The 19,090-nt window shown below is 43.1% G+C and overlaps 1 protein-coding gene across 1 annotated transcript in view; it reads left to right on the forward strand.

The window, feature by feature from the left end:
• Positions 1 to 19,090, forward strand: part of pde11al (phosphodiesterase 11a, like) — a 320,949-nt gene that overhangs the window by 128,867 nt on the left and 172,992 nt on the right. The window lies entirely within an intron of this gene.

The following is a 19,090-nucleotide window of genomic DNA, read 5'->3' on the forward strand; positions in this document are numbered from 1 at the left end:
AACACAATGCTGCAAGCTTGTCTTGGCCCATTTGCAACTTCTCTCTGTGCCCATATCAACTTGAAGCTGTCAATCTCTTCATCAGAAGACTCCCTAAGGGGATAGTTTTCTGTTTCTACCTGCTGTGATGGATTATGTTCTCAGTAATCAAGCCTAGCAAATGGATTCATTTTACAAAACCAACAAACAGCAAGCCACTTTACTTTCTACAACCAGCTTAACTCTCCTGGGCGGGGTTATATAAGGTGTGGCCATCTCTGACAAGGCCAGAATTTATTGCCCATCCCTAATTGCCTGTGAGAGGGAGGTGGTGAGCCACCTTCTTGCACTGCTGCAGTCCATGTGGTGTAGGTTGGGAGTTAGGAAGGGAGTTCCAGGAGTTGGACCCAGTGACACTGAAAGAACGGTGAGTTAGTTCCAAGTCAGGATGGTGTGTGACAAGAGGAGAACTTGCAGGCTATGATGATCCCATGCATCTGCCATCCTTATTCTTCTAGGTGGTAGAGTTCATGGGTTTGGATGGTGCTATTGAAGGATTCTTGTTGAGTTGCGGGAGTGCATCTTGCAGAAAGTACACAATATTGCCGCGGTGTACCAGTGGTGGAGGGAGTGAATGTTTAAGGTGGTAGCCAAGGTGCCAGTCAAGCAGGCTGCTTTGTCCTGGATGGTGTTGGGCTTCTTGAGTGTTGTTGGATCTGCACTAATTCAGGCAAGTGGAGAGTATCCCATCAAACTCCTGCCTTGTTCCTTGTAGACAGTGCACAAGCTTTGCTGAGTAAGGCTGTGAGTTACTCACCACAGAATTTCTAGCCTCTGACTTGCTCATATAGCCTCAGTATTTATATGGCTGGATTAAAGACAGAAAATGTTGTGAATACTCACTAGGTCAGGCAACATCTATGGAGAGAAACAGTTGCTGCCTGACATGCTGATTATTTCTAGTACTTTCAGTTTTTATGTCAGAATTCGAGCATTTGCATTATTTTGCTTTTGTATTTTATGGCTGGTCCATAAACCTCTTGTCAGTGGAGACCCCAAGCATGTTGATGGTGGGGTATTCAGCTATGGTAATATGAACATAAGAAATAGGAGCAGGAATAATGTACACAGCCCATTGAGCCTGCTCTGCTTTTTAATATGATCATGGCTGATCTTGGCTGCAACTTCACTTTCCCACCTTCTTCCCATATCCCTTGATTCCCTGAGAGATTAAAAACCTGCCCATCTCCAATTGTAACTGCTGAGCTATTCAAATCCCAAAAGAAAACTTGAAACAACTGCCACAACTTGTTTTGCAATTTGTATAAATTTCGAGATGCATGCCTTGGATTCAGTAGCACCAAGTCTTATAGGTTTCTTACCAAACTAAATTAAACCTTTATTAATAGAAGAAATAATTTAAATACATACATATATCTACAAATTACTACTGTGATAACTTCTAAATCCCCTAATTAGTCTAACTCCCATTTACACTTTTATTAAGGCAGCAGTAAGACACACAGATTTTAAAAGACCCAGGCAAAGAAACACGATACCATGAACAATCCAATTCAAAGTGAATTTCTGTAATTTCAGCTCTTTGTAGACAGCAGCTTGAGGCTTGGATTCTGAAGGTGTTTCACACTTGTTAGATCTTAAAATGCCTACCCTTACACACAACCTTCGCTCCTTTATCCATATTTTCTCCTTTGAATGCAAATTCCCATTGTTTTACTATGTCTTTGGACTTTACCTTTCTAATAATAAAAATCTCTCATAGTACTACTTTTACTAGCAATTTTTGGGACAAATAAACACAGTGGGCAGAATTTTGCCCTTGGTTGGCGGGTGGGCCCCACCGGTGGGTGGGCAGCCGAACTCCGCCGTCGAAACAGGGCCCGCCGCCATTTTGAGTGGGTGGGCCAATTAAGGCCCGCCCAGCAGCCTGCCCGACGGGAAGCGCTATGCGCTTCCTGTGTGGGGGTGGGGGGGGATTTCCCCAACTGTCAAAGTGCGTTCTTTCATGCAAGCGTGCGAAAGAGCACGCATCTCCCTGAGACTAAGTGCTGTCTCAGGGAGATTACTGACATTCTAAAAAACTTTAAAAATATAAAAATATAAAAATTATTAACATGTCCCCCTCATGTGACAATGTCACACGAGATGAGACATGTTAATAAGAAGCGCATAAACTTTATTAAAGTTTTTAAAAATGGACATGAAACCTCATCCCTCCAGTGGATGAGATTTCATGTATTATCAGAAGCCCGGCGAGGCTCCTGGCCTGTCCGCCAGCCTTAAGGTTGGATGGGCAGGGCATTTAACTATTTTAATTATCCTGTCAGTGGCCTTAATTGGCCATTGACAGGTTGGCGGGCGGACAGCTGATTTCACTGTCCACCCACATTCCTCAATATTTAAATGGACCAGGGTGACACTGGGGGTTCCTCCTGACGTCATCCCGCGTCATTTTCCCGTCAGCAAGTGGGCCCCGCCCCCAACTCGCCGACAGGAAAATTCAGGCCACTGTTTCTGAACTTCACCTGGCTTAGGTGATACATTTCATCCCTCCTTTGCAAACAATCTAGTCTGGTTTATTTAAAATGCAAATATCCTTTTTCTAAACTTCCCCCATGTTTACCTATTTAACATTTCAAACCTAGCTTTATCTTTTGTTACATCAAAGCCTTCAGATCAGGTCTCTTTAACCCAATTAAGTCTGTGTCTCTCTCTCTCTCTCTCTCTCGCTCTCACACACGCACACATACACACACATGCACACGCACAATTATAGATACCACTAATTTACAATAAATTCAAATAACATTATTATACCTTCCTGATAATACAGCAAAGGTAGATCTTGCGGATTTACTAGCAGTGTTCTTAGCAGATAAGGCAGCATATTCAACCACAACGTCCTTCGAAACTTTTTTTTCAGGTAGACCTTCCTATCCAGTTCCTATCTCCACACAGACTTTAACCACCCAATACTACTCCAGTACCATTCCAACAGCCGCTGCCAACCACCCTGAGTCCCATGGGCATGGTCTTCACGAAAATGGTCGGCTCTGACTAATCAGTCCCTTCAAAACAAATGAAGCAGCTGCAGTAACTTCATTTTTCTTATCCCCACTGTTAAGTCCAGCCGTCAGATTTCATTCATTTCAGCTGTCTCACACAAATCCTCTCCTCAGCCTGCCTATATTGCTCTAATGCTGAAATCTGATCTCTGAAGACTGTATTTTCCTTTTGGTGTTAATCAGCTTCTGTTTCCTGAGAAACCTGAGGTCACAGTCTGATTTCCCAGAAACCTGATGTCACAGCAGGAATCCAAAGTCACAACCCCCTTTCCCAGAAATCTCAAGTTTTAGTTTCTCTTTCAGTTAGAAACTGTCTCATAAAAGTACAGACTTTGAATCAAACTCAGTGCAGGTAACAGCTCGCACAAGCTTCCCCACTAGTCCCACAAACCACAGATCTCATCACAATACTCAATGATTGAGGTAGAGAATTCCAAAGACTCACAACCCTTTGAATGAAGAACCGTCTTCTCATCCCAGTCCTAAATGATCAGCCCCTTATCCTGAGACGGTACCCCCATGTTCTAGATTCCCCAACCTGCAGAAGCAAGCTGCGCTGTTGAATGTCAAAGGGAGATGGTTGATTCTCCCTTTGTGGAGATGGTCATTGCTTGGCATTTGTGTGGCACAAATGTTACTTGCCACTTATCATCCCCAACCTGAACACAGTGCAGTTCCTTCTGCTTGTGGGCACAGACTGTTTTATTTTCAGAGGAGTTGTGAATGGTACTGAACACTGTGCAACCATCACTGAACATCCTTGCCCTCCCCCGACCTTATGATGGAAGGAAGGTCATTGATGAAACAGCTGAACATTGTTGGGTCTCGACCCTTACGAACTCCTGTAGTGATGTCCTGGGACTGAGGTGATTGGCTTCCCACAGCCACAACCATTTTCCTTTGTGCTTGGTATGACTCCAACCAGTGCAGAGTTTTCGCCATGATTCCCATTGACTTCAATTTTACTTTGGTTTCTTGATGTCACACTTGGTCAAATGCTGCCTTGATGCCAGAAGTAATCTCTCTCTCACCTTACCTCTGGAATTCAGTGCTTTTGTTCAAGTTTATACCATGGGCTATAGTAAGCTCTAAAGCCAAACTGAGCATCAGAGAGCAGGTTATTGCTCTGTAAGTGCTGCTTGATAGCACTGTTGATAACACCTTCCATCACTTTGCTGATGATTGCGAGCAGACTGATGGGACATTAATTGGTCATTTGGATTTGTCCTGCTTTTTGTGGATAGGGCACCTGGGGTAAAGTGAGGTACCCTGTCATTTTAAGAGAATGCAAGTATACTGATCATGTGACAGCACTGGTGAATCATTGTACAGCATGGGCAACTGGGAACTGTAAGCCTGGCTCTGGAGGTTTCTGAGTGAGCACGTATGATCTAGTTCTCTGCTCTATGTCTCAATAAACCATCACTGTTTATTCTTACATTAGTCTCTCCCTGTTATTGATTGCAAGCAGCAATTGAGGAGAATGTAAGAAAGCGTGCAGTTAGAGTTTGGTTGACCAACGAACTCATTTACCCAAGACATAAAAATATTAACAAGGATAAAGAACAAAAGAAAATAAGTTTCAGGATGAGTGAGCAAAGCATTGGAAAGAGCATCTGTACGTAACTTGTAAAATAGGCAACAGCCATCAATTGGAGCAGAAAGCAGTGCTGCAGTTTAAAATTAAAAAAAAAACCTCTGCAGAATCGTGATCGCGGGGATCCGGCCAAAACTCGAAAAGAGCGCGAAACCCAGCAGAGAAAAGCCGACAGCTGCAGAGACCGAGTTAGAAAAACGGTGACCTCTCTTAAAGCAGCAATGCATTTAAAAGGGTAAATACATGAAAAACGTCTATGGACAGAAAATTATAAGAGACCCCAGAGAGAGCGCGACTCCACGGTAAGCCAACCACCTAAACTCGTTATTACCTGGAAAGCCTATTGGAAGTGCAGTCCCCTTGCAGTTGTTCACGATGCTGCAGTTCGGGCGTCTATTCGACCCCATTTCAGGTGACTGGTCTTAGTATGCCGAACGCCCAGCGTTCTTTTTTATCACTAATGACATAGCGGGGGAGGAGAAGAAGAGGGCGATTCTTTTGTCCTCATGCGGGAGCAAAACGTATGGGCTGATCCGCAGCCTTACGTCACCTAGCGCCCCAGACGCAAAGACTTTTGATGAGTTAATAAAAATTGTACAGAGCCACCTGAGACCCAAGCCTTCAGTTACTATGCAGCGCTTCAAGTTCAATTCAAGGATCAGGCTTCCAGAGGAGACAATAGCTGACTATGTGGTCATTTTAATTGCATTAACCGAGCATTGTGAATTCGGGATGTTCATTAGTGATATGTTGAGAGACGGGCTGATATGTGGGATTGGAGGCGTTTCTATCCAAAGGCATTTGCTGGCCGAACCTAGCCTAGACTTAAATAAGGCATTAGAATTAGCTACTACGATGGAGAGTTCTGTTAGAAATTCCAAAGTTATAAAAGATACACAAAATGGTGCCGTCTATTTGGTCGAGGGGGATAGTTTGGCAACAAAATGTGTGAAAACTTCGGAAGCAACGGAAAGGTGGGAAACGCTCTCTAGCTCCTGCTCTTTGAATAACAATGGTACTGCGATGAAAACCCACAAGATGAATGAGAGAAATACATCCAGGCCTCCAGTGGGTGAAGTGATAACTCAGACAAGTCGAGTGCTTTTTCTGCCACTGCTATGGCCACATAAGGCGACACTGCAGAGAAAAGCTAAAACAACACTATAAAGGCAGAAGGAAAAATCGTGAAATATGCCTCATGGAAGAGCCAGAAGAAATAGAATCAGACATCCATTTGTTATATAACCTCAAAGTGGACAGAACCGAGCCAATCCAAATAGTCATTACAGTTAATGGACAACCCATTAAGATGTCCGTCATTGGAAAGCATACATTTAGATATCTGAGTAACTGAACCCATCCTTTGAAGTTAGAAGTTTCAGACACAAAGCTGAAGGCATACATGGGCAAATAAATAAATGTGAAAGGGGTATGTCAAGTCAAAGTGCAGTATGAGGAACAGTCTGCAAAATTACCCCTATTTGTAATGTCAGGCAGGGGAGCGAGTCTCCTCGGAAGGAACTGGCTGGGAGAGATAAATCTCGAGGGGCCACTAAGTTCCCAATTGGAAACCAGAAGTGTTGCTGCAAGAAAAAATGAGTATGCAAAGACCCAATGGGAGAAGTCTGTAGAAATGTTACACCAGGACAGAGTTCAAGCTGGAGTCAACATCCTTCGAAAGGAAATAGAAAATCTATTAGAGGACTTTTGTGCACGACAAAATTCAATCAGCTCCCAATTTGTGCCACAAAAAAGATATGAAGAAGAAAAGGAAGAGTTAAACCTGTCTCTGGCCGAGTTTAGGAACGAATTAGCTGAGAAGGGGCAATGATATGTGATTCTCCAGAGAACTATTAATGAAAATAGGGAAGAATTGGAAGAGCTGAAGCAGCAGCTGCATAAAAGCCCTGAAGTTTTAAAACAAGAAGGCCCTGAATTCTCAGAAGAGCTGTTGGAAAACTCAACTACTGAGCTCATTCATGTTCAGCTTGCGCCTGAGTCTAGTCCAGCCAACAGCGAAATTAAAGAGAGGACAGAGATATGGGTTAGTGCTACCAAGAAAAGGACATGCAGGAAGAAAAAGGGAAATTATTGATGGGCCTCAGAAAGAAAAGCAAAAATATATATTTTTTTCCTTTTCCTCTTTCTCCTCACGCATAATGTAGCTTATCGTTATGTTTTCAGCTTGGAGGGGAGGGGCAGCAGGAGTGAACGTGACTGCACCTGGAAGATGGTGAAATCATCCGCTGAGGGACATAGTGGGCAACTGCCCTTGAAAAGGAGGTCTCGGAAACACCAGCTCGAGGTTGTTGGGCTGCGACGCTCAACCCGTCAATGAAGGCCTCCTGAGAGACTTGACCTGTAAATAGTTATTGCGTAACTCGTTTATGTGTTTTAAATTTGTTGGCTGTACTTTTAAGTAAAGGGGAGGGGGATGTGGTAAAGTGAGGTACCATGTCCCTTTAAGAGAACTGATCATGTGACAGCACTGACGAATCACTGCACAGTGCAGGCAACTGGGAACTCTAAATCTAGTTCTGGGGGTTCCTGAGTGATCATGTATGATCTGGTGCTCTGCCCTATATCTCAGTAAACCATCAATCATTGTTTATTCTTACATCAGTTTCTCCCCATAATTGATTGCAAGCAGCAATTGAGGAGAACATAGGAAAGCATGCAGTTAGAGTTTGGTGGACCAACGAACTCATTTACCCAAGACATGAAAGCACCCTTGTGCAATTTTCAAATCGTCTGGTTGATGCCTATATCGTAGCTGTACTAGAACAGATTTGATAGGGGTGCAACTTGTTCTGGAACACAAGCCTTCAGCACTACAGCTGGAATGTTGTTGTGGCCCATTGCATTTGCTGTGTTCAGTATTCTGAGCCGTTTCATAATATCACATCATGGTTAAAACCTCTGTCAGCTGGTTTCTTGGTTGCCAACAACATAATTACTATGTGCCTACACAGCGCTCTATAGCATACTGATCTTAAATCCCTGAGATGGTTAATGCGCAGGGTCATGCCTTGATTGCATACCCTGCAAGCTCCCAATCAAAAGGGGGGCTGTTCAGTGGAAACTCCCACAAGAGTGCAAGGAAAATCAAACAGTAATTTACGGCATAGGCCTGAATGGGTCAGCTTTCTTTTCTTTCAGTGAGACAACAGCTGAAGCTGTAATTGAGGAGGAATAAATAACAGCAAAGTTGCACATAAGCACAAAAAATAAGGCTGTTTGAATAGAAAGACACTTTGTGAGAAGGCAAGAAAAACCAAACATGAATAAAGGAATGTGTGATAAAGTCTACATCGTTAATACTTTTGGTAGTGGCGTTCATCATTGATTTTAATCTCTAAATTATTATCGTGCACTCCCTGAGGAGTTGAATTTGGAGATAGTTGAAGCAAAGAAACACTTACATTCATATAGCACCTTTAACAGGATCTCCCAAAGCACTTTACAGTGAAGAAAATTACCACCGTCAGCATCCCTTTGTCCTTTTGTCTATGACATCTTTGGCAATGTCTTCTTTGCCTCCACCTATCACTGGCCCTCTATCCAGCTCTACCTGTCCCACGCCCCTCAACCAGCTTATATTTCACCTCATTTCTATATTTCCATAGTTCTGATGAAGAGTCATATGGACTCGAAACGTTAACTGTATTCCTCTCCGCAGATGCTGTCAGATCTGCTGAGTTTTTCCAGCTATTTTTGTTTTTGTTTCAGATTTCCAGCATCCGCAGTATTTTGCTTTTATCTTACTTTTTAAAACAACTCATTAGACTGCCAGGGAAGTGGGCCAATATTGGGCTGGCAGATTAGACAAGCAGACTGTTTGGAAGGTTCTGTGGAAGGCCTGATCCGATTAATGGCTGGGTGTAATTTAAATAGGGCTAACGAGCTACACATCCCAAACAGGCTGCCGGGGGGCAACTTGTTGGGTTTGGCACAGTATTAGGTGGCTCAGTGGCCACCTAGTTAGAAACCAAAGAAGTAGACTGCGGTGGCAAGGTGGGAATTATGGGTGGAAAGGGCAGGATATGAGAAAGTTTTGAGAATTTGGAAGTGGGTGGGGAGACCCCGAGGAGCAATTGCTCAAATTAGTTTTGTACAGTGCAGAGGAGAACTCATATAATGGTCTGCAAGCTAGCTGAGTTAAAATGCTGAATTCAAACTGGGATTTTGGCTAATGTTGTCTCTAATAATGTTAAATTACATCTTATCAGATTGAAGTGTACTTTCCTGGATGTGTAGGAGTACAAAAGGTGAAACAAGAAGGAAGTCAGCTTGTGTGTCATTGACCTGCAGCTAAAAATGCTTAATTATTTTATATAAAAGTATATTCTTATATTAATTATCATATCTGTTGGCTTCAAGAAACAGCATATTTGTAAAATCCTTGAATTCTCTTTAAATGTTATGGTTTAAGAGGTGCAATGCTGCTTCCCTAGACATGTGGGAGAATTTTCTCCCCATCAGGGGGATTGTGCGGGGGCGGACGTGGAGCTGATCAATGCCCCCGATTGGTTGGGCACTGCCATTTTACATGGGCAGGCCAGTTAAGGCCTGCCCAGCCTAACGCGCGCCCGAAAGTGCTGAGCTTTAAGTTTAAACTGTCTAATAAAGTGTTGTAAAAATTTTTATGACATGTTCCCTCATGTGAAACTGTCAAATGAGCTGGGACATGTGCATTAATTTTAATAAAAATTTTTCTGAAAATCTTAAATCATTCATGAAACCTCATCCCGCCTGTGGATGAGGTTCCATGAAAAATGCGAAGGCCGCCTGGGCTCTTTGCCTGCCCGCCAACCTTAAGGTTAGACGGGTAGCTTTCTCAATAGGCTCAATTAGCTCATTAATGGCCTTAACAGGCCTTTGACAGCTCGGTGGGTGCGCAGCCAACTGCCCGCCGAACTGAAAATCTAAATGGCGCATGGTGATATCGGGATGCGCGCCTGCGTCATTTTACGCCTCGGCGAGCGGGGGCGGGGCCACCCCCACCCCCGCTCGCCGAGTCGAAGATTCAGCCCATGAATTCTTGATTTTGGAGCACCAGCCCATGTGCGTACTGCATTAATAAGTCTTTGCCCCAAGCTTCATGGTCCAGTAAAAAAGAGAAACATCACAGTATATGGAAGTGGGACAAAAAAACGTAACATACAGCAAAATGTTTCTGTATCGCGGAATGTGGCACAGATATTTTTTACTTTGAGGTAGAGGTAACTGAAGTTCGCTCATTCATCTAACTACTCACTATTAAACAGCATACGTTCAAAAAAACATGAACAGGAGGACAATGAAGTCAGAGAATGTTAAAATATTAATATTCTTCATAACAGCTGAAGCTTACCTACTGTAAGAATTATAACTGGGAGGAGGGAAATGGCCTTTTTTCAGAAAGTTGCAGACGTTATATAATTAAGTGGCCTTTATTTTTAATCTGCATTTATTTTATACAAAATACATGTCCACATAGACCTTGACTTCTCTTTAAATGTTAAGTTTAAGAGGTGCAATGCTGCTTCCCTAGACAGGAATTCTTGATTCTGGAGCACCAACCCATATATGTGCTGCATTAATAAACCACTTGGTGCCCTTTATAGAATTGTATTTTTCATCTGCATTTATTTTGTACAAAATACATGTCCAAATAGAATCACTTGTTGCACTTAATAGGACAACAGACCAAATATCAATAAAATTAAACCATAATTTCTTAATGACAAGGAGTTTATAGTTATGTTCGCTGACAGAAAAATTATTGAAGCTGGTATTGAGAAATGCCCATTAAATAGGAAATGTGTACCTTCCATATAAATATGAAACTCTAATAAGCTCATGCCTAAAACTGAAAAAAAAAGTGAATGCAAAGTTGGTTTGTTCTGTTTAAAACCACAAAAATATCATTACTGTTAATGACAACGTGTTAGTGAAGGGAGGAAGGAAGTTCAAAGTACCAGCTGTATGCTGTGAACTATTCACTGTGAATGTCACTGTGACCAATGGTTATTATAACAAATTAAAGATAGCTCTGAATCACTGGAAGTATTTGTAAATCTCAACAATATGAGGAAACAAACAATACAAATTTTAGAAATCTGAAATAAAAACAGAAAATGCTTGAATAACTTTGGGGATGTGACACTTCATTAGGATAGGTCTATTGTCAGTCTAAAACCTTTTATTCTGGGTCAGAAGCTGCATCTGGGATGTTAAGAGGATCACAACCAGGAATAGTAATACATTTTATGACATTATGAGCAAATCGTAAAATATCGAGTCCACCTCACTCCAATTAAGTTGCTAAATATGTACCATGTTAATAAATGGTAGCTTAATTTTATTTTAATCGACCTACCCACACCATTAACTTTCAGCCTGTGGCACAAAAACTGGCATAAGTCTAGATAATTTGTGATCGCCATCAACTTCGCTGGGTAGGGACAGAATGAGGGTGTTGGTGAAGCAGGACAAAAACTCTGAAAAATTATGACACAGAAGGCGCAATGGTACAATTCACTCACACTATAATTTCCTGGGGCATTTATGGTGTAAAACAAACCTTACACTGTAGACATACTTTTCCAATGTCTCCATGAAATTTTGAGCCTATGTTTATAATGGGTTTTTTTCCCATTGCCCATTTTTATTATTTTCCATTTTATATTTGTGATGGAGTCTCAAACCTGCTATGACTGATGTGTGAGCATGGACTGGAGAAATGAGCATGCACTGAAATGCAAGCACCTCACTTAACAGCTGCAACTTTCCTGCTTGTCCCGACACTGGCCTTAAACCACACGCTCCACTGCCCTTTTTCTCAAACATGCCAGCAGTCTCAGTCCTTCCTCTTCTCAGACCTAAGCATCAGTGCAGCATTCTTTTGTTTTCTGCCTTCCCTCAATGTTGCCTGCCCATTCTTTTCCCAGCTTCTATTCCTTGTTATAATTTTCCTAATACATTACAATTGTGGCTGTTCTAATACATATGTAATAATCAGGGCAATGTTCTGTAATGTGTGTGGTTTATTAGCCTGCACCCTATTGTTCACATTATAAATGTTAATTGTTAATCTCCTCAAATCTGGGTAGCATGAATAGCTCACTGGAAAGGTTTAAGCAATCCACAATGGTACTATTATCATAAATAGGAAATACTACCTTTCTAAATAAATGAGCATTCATACTTTAATTCTTTATAATTACTCCTTTTGCACAGATAAAGCTTGCAGAGAATTGGGGGAAATCAGTCATACACCTAAGTAGCACTTATACTGCATATGTAAACACATACTCAAAGGCTAATGGTAATAGTGACCTGAAAGGCATGTGTTTATTCTGGGTTTTAGCACAATATCCCTTGCTAACTGAAAATTCACAATAAACACATACCATTGTTGATTTTTAAACTTTTCAGAGTTTCCTGTGGGAAATTTTATTCCATGGACGAGCCAGCAATGATGCAGCCTGATTTCTTTTACATGTTCTTCTCCAATGTAACATTCGTTTCACATGAAGGAATCTGCAGAATAGCAATATACCTGCACCCTGCTGGTGCAGAGCTGAATCAGTCAGCCTTTTTGCTTGATACAGGGATATAATCTTCTGTTACAATCAACTGTGGCAGCAACACAAAGGAAATGGATGGATCAGTGAGCAATGCGCCAAATGAAGCAAATCATCTTAAGTAAAATATTTCATTGTATTGCACTGGACAAATGGAAACCCAGTGCATTGGAAGGTCCCAAACTGCCAACAGCATCAATTCTTCCTTTCACAAACTGAAATGAATCCTTCAGGAGAGCAGTGTCGTGTTTGGCTAGTTTCAAAGATGCAAAGGAGATGACAGACTGGTAATGTATGAGCAGGATGTATTCAGAATAGTGGAAATATTACCTCCCTGTTATATTATTTTGACGCCAAAACATATAGAAACTGCTTTTAAAAATAAAATTCTTATGGAGAAGTGTGATTACCCTTGATATGCTTTTATTTCATTCTGGCCATTTGGATTTGTTCTGATTTAAAGGAGCATTGTCCTTTTCATTACTTGGGTATACAAGGGAGTCATAGGAGTCCTGCATCATTTTATATCCTGAGGTTATGATGAAATCATGGGCAAATTACACAATGATGTGTTCCAATATGCTACATATTATTGCATCAGTTATTTGTACACAGTTGAATGAACATTTAATGTATGTTTTTCATGAACACAGTAACTCTTTAAAGAGTAAGGCCCAGATTTTTGCCATGAAAGAGACGCTCTCCGTCATGGCAAAAATCCCGGAAGTGGCTCTACGTCCCGCCCCAAATCCTGGCATTTCCCATCTTTGTGGGGCCGGGACTGGAGTTGGGCTGGGGTTTGCAATGCACGATTTGTGGAGGCAGCTGACCATTTACATCACCAGCTGCCTCCACTGAAGTGGGATTTTGGAAGAACAGAAATGTGGAATCCAGAGTGTGCATATTAGAAAGACGAGGTCTGAACTTGACAGATGCGTTTGGATAGCCCCTTTGGAGTGGTAGGGTACGCCTTTGGATAGGGTCCCATGTCACCCATGCGAGAGGTAAGGCACCCTTTGGGAGAGGTAAGGCATCTTTTGGGATTGTTAAAAATGAACATGATTATGCACTTTTTACGCACAAACTCATTGGGATTATCCAGTTGTCAAAGAGCTGTCCAGCTATCGAAGCTATCCAGAAAATGTCAAATCTGTCAAGGAACTGTCCAAGGATACTGGATGAGTTGGCATGGAGGGAGAAAGGGCAAAGGGTGGTTGGTGGGGCCATGGGTTGGCATGAGCCAGCACTAAGTTGGCATGGGGGCAATGGGGTGGATGAAAGGGCACTAAGTTGGCATAGGGAGTATGGGGTCTTGGGGTGTGGGTAGAGGGACACTAAGTTGGTTGAGGATATAGGAACCATGGAGGGTGGGTGGGGGGCATGGGTTGGCATAGGTTGGCATAGATGGGGCATAGGGAATGAGTGAAGGGGTAAGGGGGAGAGGGGTGAGGGCTGGAGGGATTTTTAAAAAAATTATTTTTTATATACACAGTGCTGGAGCACAGCGGCAGCCTGTGCATTTGTTCTGGGGTCGGCCACCCCAACTACTGTTTCAGCTGCCCGCCTGCCGCCGAGTCGGGAGTTTCGGGCAGGATTTTGCATGTCGGCGAGCGTGGGCAGGGCCCACTCGCTGATGTAAAATGACGCGCGGTGACGTCGGGCGGAATTCCTGATGTCACCGCGCCCCATTTAAATTTTCAGGTAGGTGGGGGTGCAGCAAAATCAGCTGCGTGCCCGCCGACCTGTCAATGGCCAATTGAGGCCATTGACAGGGTCAATTGAAAAAGCATGAAACCTCATCCATGGGCGGTATGAGGTTTCATGCAGGTTTTAAAAAATTTTAATAAAGTTTTTGTAAAAATTATGGACATGTCCCAACTCATGTTACAGTGTCACATAAGGGAAATTTTATTTTTCTGTTTTTAGTTTTTTGACATTTAGAGCTGGTCCCCCTAAGGCTGTGTATAGCGCTCCTGTGTGGGCATCACGCTGGGCGGGCCTTAATTGGCCTGCCCACGTAAAATGGCACTGCACCCCTGATCTTGGGCGCCGATTGGAAGCGTGCCCGCCCTTCAACTTCGCCCCCGATGGGGGGAAAATCCTGCCCCAAGTGTTTATGACATTCTCAAGGGTAGTGAGCTGAATGAATTACTGGTCCTAAAACTACAGGGAAGCTGAATTAACATACAAAATTGTTGCTGAAATAATATTTTGATAAGGACTAATGTTAATTCAACTTCTGGATTGAATTAGTCACTCTTTCAAGCCAGTACCAAAATGATATCAGCAACACTCATTGACAAGCAAAATACAGATAGAAATCAATTGGAATGGATGAAGCACAGTGACTAGGTGATGAATGAGTTAGTTTATGGTTCTTCAGTTAAACTGAGAAAGATTTGTGCACACACAAAGGAACTGGGACATAATGGGTGGAATTTTATGGCCCCTCCCACCGGTGGGATTTTCTGGTCCAGCCAAAGTCAAGGGACTTTTGAATGGCTCGCCGCGTTTTCTAGCCCCACCCTCGCCATGATGGGGCCATAAAATTCCACCCAATATATGTATCTGCCAGTATTGGTCTGAGGATAGTTCCTTACATTTCAAGACTGACTACCCTTTAAAACTATTTCATTGGTTGGAAAGCACTTTGGAACATCCTGATATTGTGAAAGGGGCCATCTTAAGCCCAGTTCTTTGTTTCTGCTTTACAGAAATATAGAGCTAGAACCAAGCAGATAATATTTTCAGGCCTGTACCTTATTCTGGTCAGGCAAATGGAACTCTAGGCGGAATTTTACGGCGGTGGGGACAGAGCCGTAAAATGCAGTGAGTTGTTCAAAAGTCCAATAACTTTGGCGGGAACAGACGATCCCACCGATGGGAGGGGCTGTAAGATTCAACCCCCTGTATATATGTGATTAAACATACATGATTAAACACAAATAAATACAAATGAAATACAAATTGGAACATAGGAACAGGGGTAGGCCATTCACTCTCTTTGGCCTGGTCCACAGAGTACTGCTCACTAGCACTTGAATGCTGGTTACATTTTTAATATCGGCAAGCAGTAGACAGGACTTCCTAATCTATCTCAGCAGTAAAAAGAATTTAAATTTTATTTTCCAGTTACACTGCAATCAGTGGAGAGCTGAAGCAATGTGAGACTAATTCCTCCAGGTGGCCTCAAACCGCCTGCAAAAAATGTAAGGTTGCTTCAGTGTGGTGATGTTACCCGTGAGTATTTCCAGCAATTAATTGTGAATGACAGAACACACCAGTGACTGGTTTCCTTTCATTTTCAGGACCCATTTGGTAAAATTCCATATACGAGACTTTTGGAACATAAAGCTTGCAGGATAAGCAGCAAATTAGCAAATGCAAAATCTAACATGGGTCTGTTCATGTTCTTCTGAAGCAATTTGGAGGAGTGTGCTTCTTTTAAAATCCAATAGTTTGCAGTTAATGGGCCAGAATTTTCAGCAGGGGTAATGGTGAAGTTATGAGAGCTCACCATTATCCATGAGTAAGTTGGACAGCAACTTCGGGTGTGTGCAAATACGCAGTTAAATGAGGTAACCCGGAAATTGCTGTCTAAGTGGCTCTGCTCCCCCAGAAGCTTCACTGTAACAGTATCCGGCAGAGAGACTGGGCATTCAGATATATGGAACTGCATAAGTTGTGGCACTTAAATACAAAATACGAACTAAACACAGCAGAAAAGGTTAGGATTTGTTCGTTCAAGTGTACGTGAAATTTTAACAGGGTTTGGAAGGTGTTGTCGAAGGAGCCTCAGTGAATTGCTGCAGTATAACTTGTGTACACTGCTGGCACTGTGTATCAGTGGTGGAAGGAATGAATGTTTAATTGATGGTTGGGGCGTTAATGGGCTGCATTGTTCTAGATGGTATCGAGCTTTTTGAGTGTTGTCGGAGCTGCACTCATCCAAACAAGTGGAGAGCATTCCAACATATTCTTGACTTGTTTTCTTGATTTGTTGGGCAGACTTTGGTGAGTCAGAAGTTGCTCGCTGCAGAATTCTCAGTCTCTGACCTGCTCTTACAGGCATAGTATTTGTAAGGCTGGTCTAATTAAGTTTCAAGTCAATGGTAACTCCTCGGGTGCTGATGGTGGGATTCAGTGACGTTGAATGCCAAGGGAAGATAGTTAGATTCTTTCTTGTCAGAGATGGTCATTACCTGGCACTTGTGTGGTGCAAATGTTACTTGCCGCTTATCAAACCTGAATTTTGCCCATGTTTTGCTGCATGTGGACACAGACTGTTTCAGTATCTGAGGAGTTGCAAATGGTTCTGAAAGCTTTGCAATCATTACCGCACATTCCTACTTATGATCTCATGATGAAGGGAAGGTCAATAATGAAGCAGCTGAAGATGGCTGGATCTAGGACACTACCCTGAGAAACTCGCGCAGCAAAGTCCCGGGACTGTGGTGACTGGCCTCTAACAACCACTACCATCTTCCTTTGTGCTAAATATGACTCCAATGAAGAGTGCAGGAGGACATGCCAGGAGCAGCACCAGGCATACTTAAAAATGAGGTGTCAGCCTGGTGAATCTATAACACAGGACTAATCGCATGTCAAATAGCATAAGCAGCAAGTGATAGACAGAGCTAAGCAATTCCACAACCAGTGGATCAGTCCTAAGCTCTGCAGCCCTGCCACATCAGTCGTGAATGGCAGTGGACAATTAAACAACTCACTGGAGGAGGAGGCTCCACAAATATCCCCATCCTTAATGATGGGGGAGCCCAGCACATCAGTGGAAAAGGTAAGGCTGAAGCATTCGCAACAATCTTCAGCCGGAAGTGTCGAGTGGATGATCCATCTCTGTCTCCTCTGGAGATCCCCCAGCATCACAGATGCCAGTCTTCAGCCAATTCTATTCACTTTACGTGATATCAAGAAATGGCTGAAGACACTGGATACTGCAAAGGCTATGGACTGTAACAATATTCTGGCAATCTGGGGTTATCAACAGTGCTATCAAGCGGTATTTGCTTATGAATAACATATTCACTATCAGTTTGGGTTCTGCCGGGGTCACTCAGCTCCTGACCTCATTACAGCCTTGGTTCAAACATGGATAAAAGAGATGAGGTGAGAGTGACTGCCCTTGACATCAAGGAAGCATTTGACTGAGTGTGGCATCAAGGAGCCCAAACAAAACTGGAGACAATGGGAATTAGGGCAAAAAATCTCCGCCAGTTGGAGTGATACCTAGCTCAAAGGAAGATGGTTGTGGTTGTTGGAGGTCAGCCATCTCAGCTGCAGGATATCACGACAAGAGTTCCTCAAGGTAGTGTCCTAGACCCAACCATCTTCAGCTGCTTCATCAATGACCTTCCTTTCATCATAAAGTCAGAAGTGGGGATGTTCGCTGATGACTGCACAATGATCAGCACCATTCATGACTCCTCAGATACTGAAGCAGTCCATGTCCAAATGCAACAAGACCTGGACAATACCCAGGCTTGGGCTGACAAGTGGCAAGTAACATTTGCACCACACAAGTGCAAGGCATTGGCCATCTCCAACAAGAGAGAATCTAACCATTTCCCCATGACATTCAATGGCATTACCATTGCCGAAACACCCCACTATGAACATCCTGGGGTTTACCATTGACCAGAAACTGAACTAGACTATCCATGTAAATATTGTAGCTACAAGAGCAGGTCAGAGGCTAGGAATCCTGGAACGAGTAACTCACCTCCTGACTCCCCAAAGCCTGTCCACCATCTACAAGGCATAAGTCAGGAGTGTGATGGAATACTCCCCACTTGCCTGAATGAGTGCAGCTCCCACAACACCCAAGAAGCTTGACACCATCCAGGACACAGCAGCCTGCTTGATTGGCACCCCATCCACAAACATTCACTCCCTCCACCACCAATGCACTTAGGCAGCAGTGTGTACCATCTACAAGATGCATTGCAGAAACTCATCAAGGCTCCCTAGGCAGCAACTTCCAAACCCACGACTGCTACCATCTAGAAGGACAAGGCCAGCAGATTCATGGGAACACCGCCACCTGGCAGTTCTCCTCCAAGTCTCTCACCATCCTGACTTGGAAATATATCACCGTTCCTTCACAGTTGCTGGATCAAACTCAGGAACTCTCTCCTTAACAGCACTGCTGGTGTACCTATGCCACATGGACTGCAGCGGTTCAAGAAGACAGCACACCACCACCTTCTCATGGGCAGTTAGGGATAGGCAATAAATGCTGGTTAAGCCAGTGACGCCCACATCCCGTAAATTAATTAAAAAAGTTATAAAAAAAAAGTGGAGTGTTTCCTCCTGGATCCCATTGAGTTCAATTTTGTGACATCGGTGATGCTGGTGACCTCTGGAGGAGGCCGAGGTGGATCATCCGCTCGGCACATCGGGCTGAAGATGGTTGCAAATGTCTTTTGCACTAGCCTTCCGGGCTCCGCTTTCATTGAGGATGGGTCTGTTTATGCAGCCTCCTCCTCCTGTTGTTTAATTGTCTACAATCACTCATGACTGGATGTAGCAGGACTGCAGAGCATTGATCTTATTTATTGATTGTGGGATCATTTTGCTCTGTTTATTGTTTGCTGCCCCTGCAGTTTGGTATGAAGGTTGAAGTTTCACTAGGTTGGCACCTCATTTTTAGGTGTGCATACTGCTGATCCTGGCATCCTCTCCTATGCTTCTTCCAATATTGTCATAGACAGATGCATCTGTGACAAATAGTTTGGTGAGGATGAGGACTAGTAGGTCTTTTTCCTCATGTTGGTTCCTTCACTGCCTGCCACAAGCTTGGCCTGGTAGATATGTTCTTCAGGACTTGACTGGCTCACTCAGTA

The sequence above is a fragment of the Cetorhinus maximus genome, chromosome 3 (genome assembly GCF_964194155.1).
Source record: "Cetorhinus maximus chromosome 3, sCetMax3.hap1.1, whole genome shotgun sequence".
Lineage (NCBI taxonomy): Eukaryota > Metazoa > Chordata > Chondrichthyes > Lamniformes > Cetorhinidae > Cetorhinus > Cetorhinus maximus.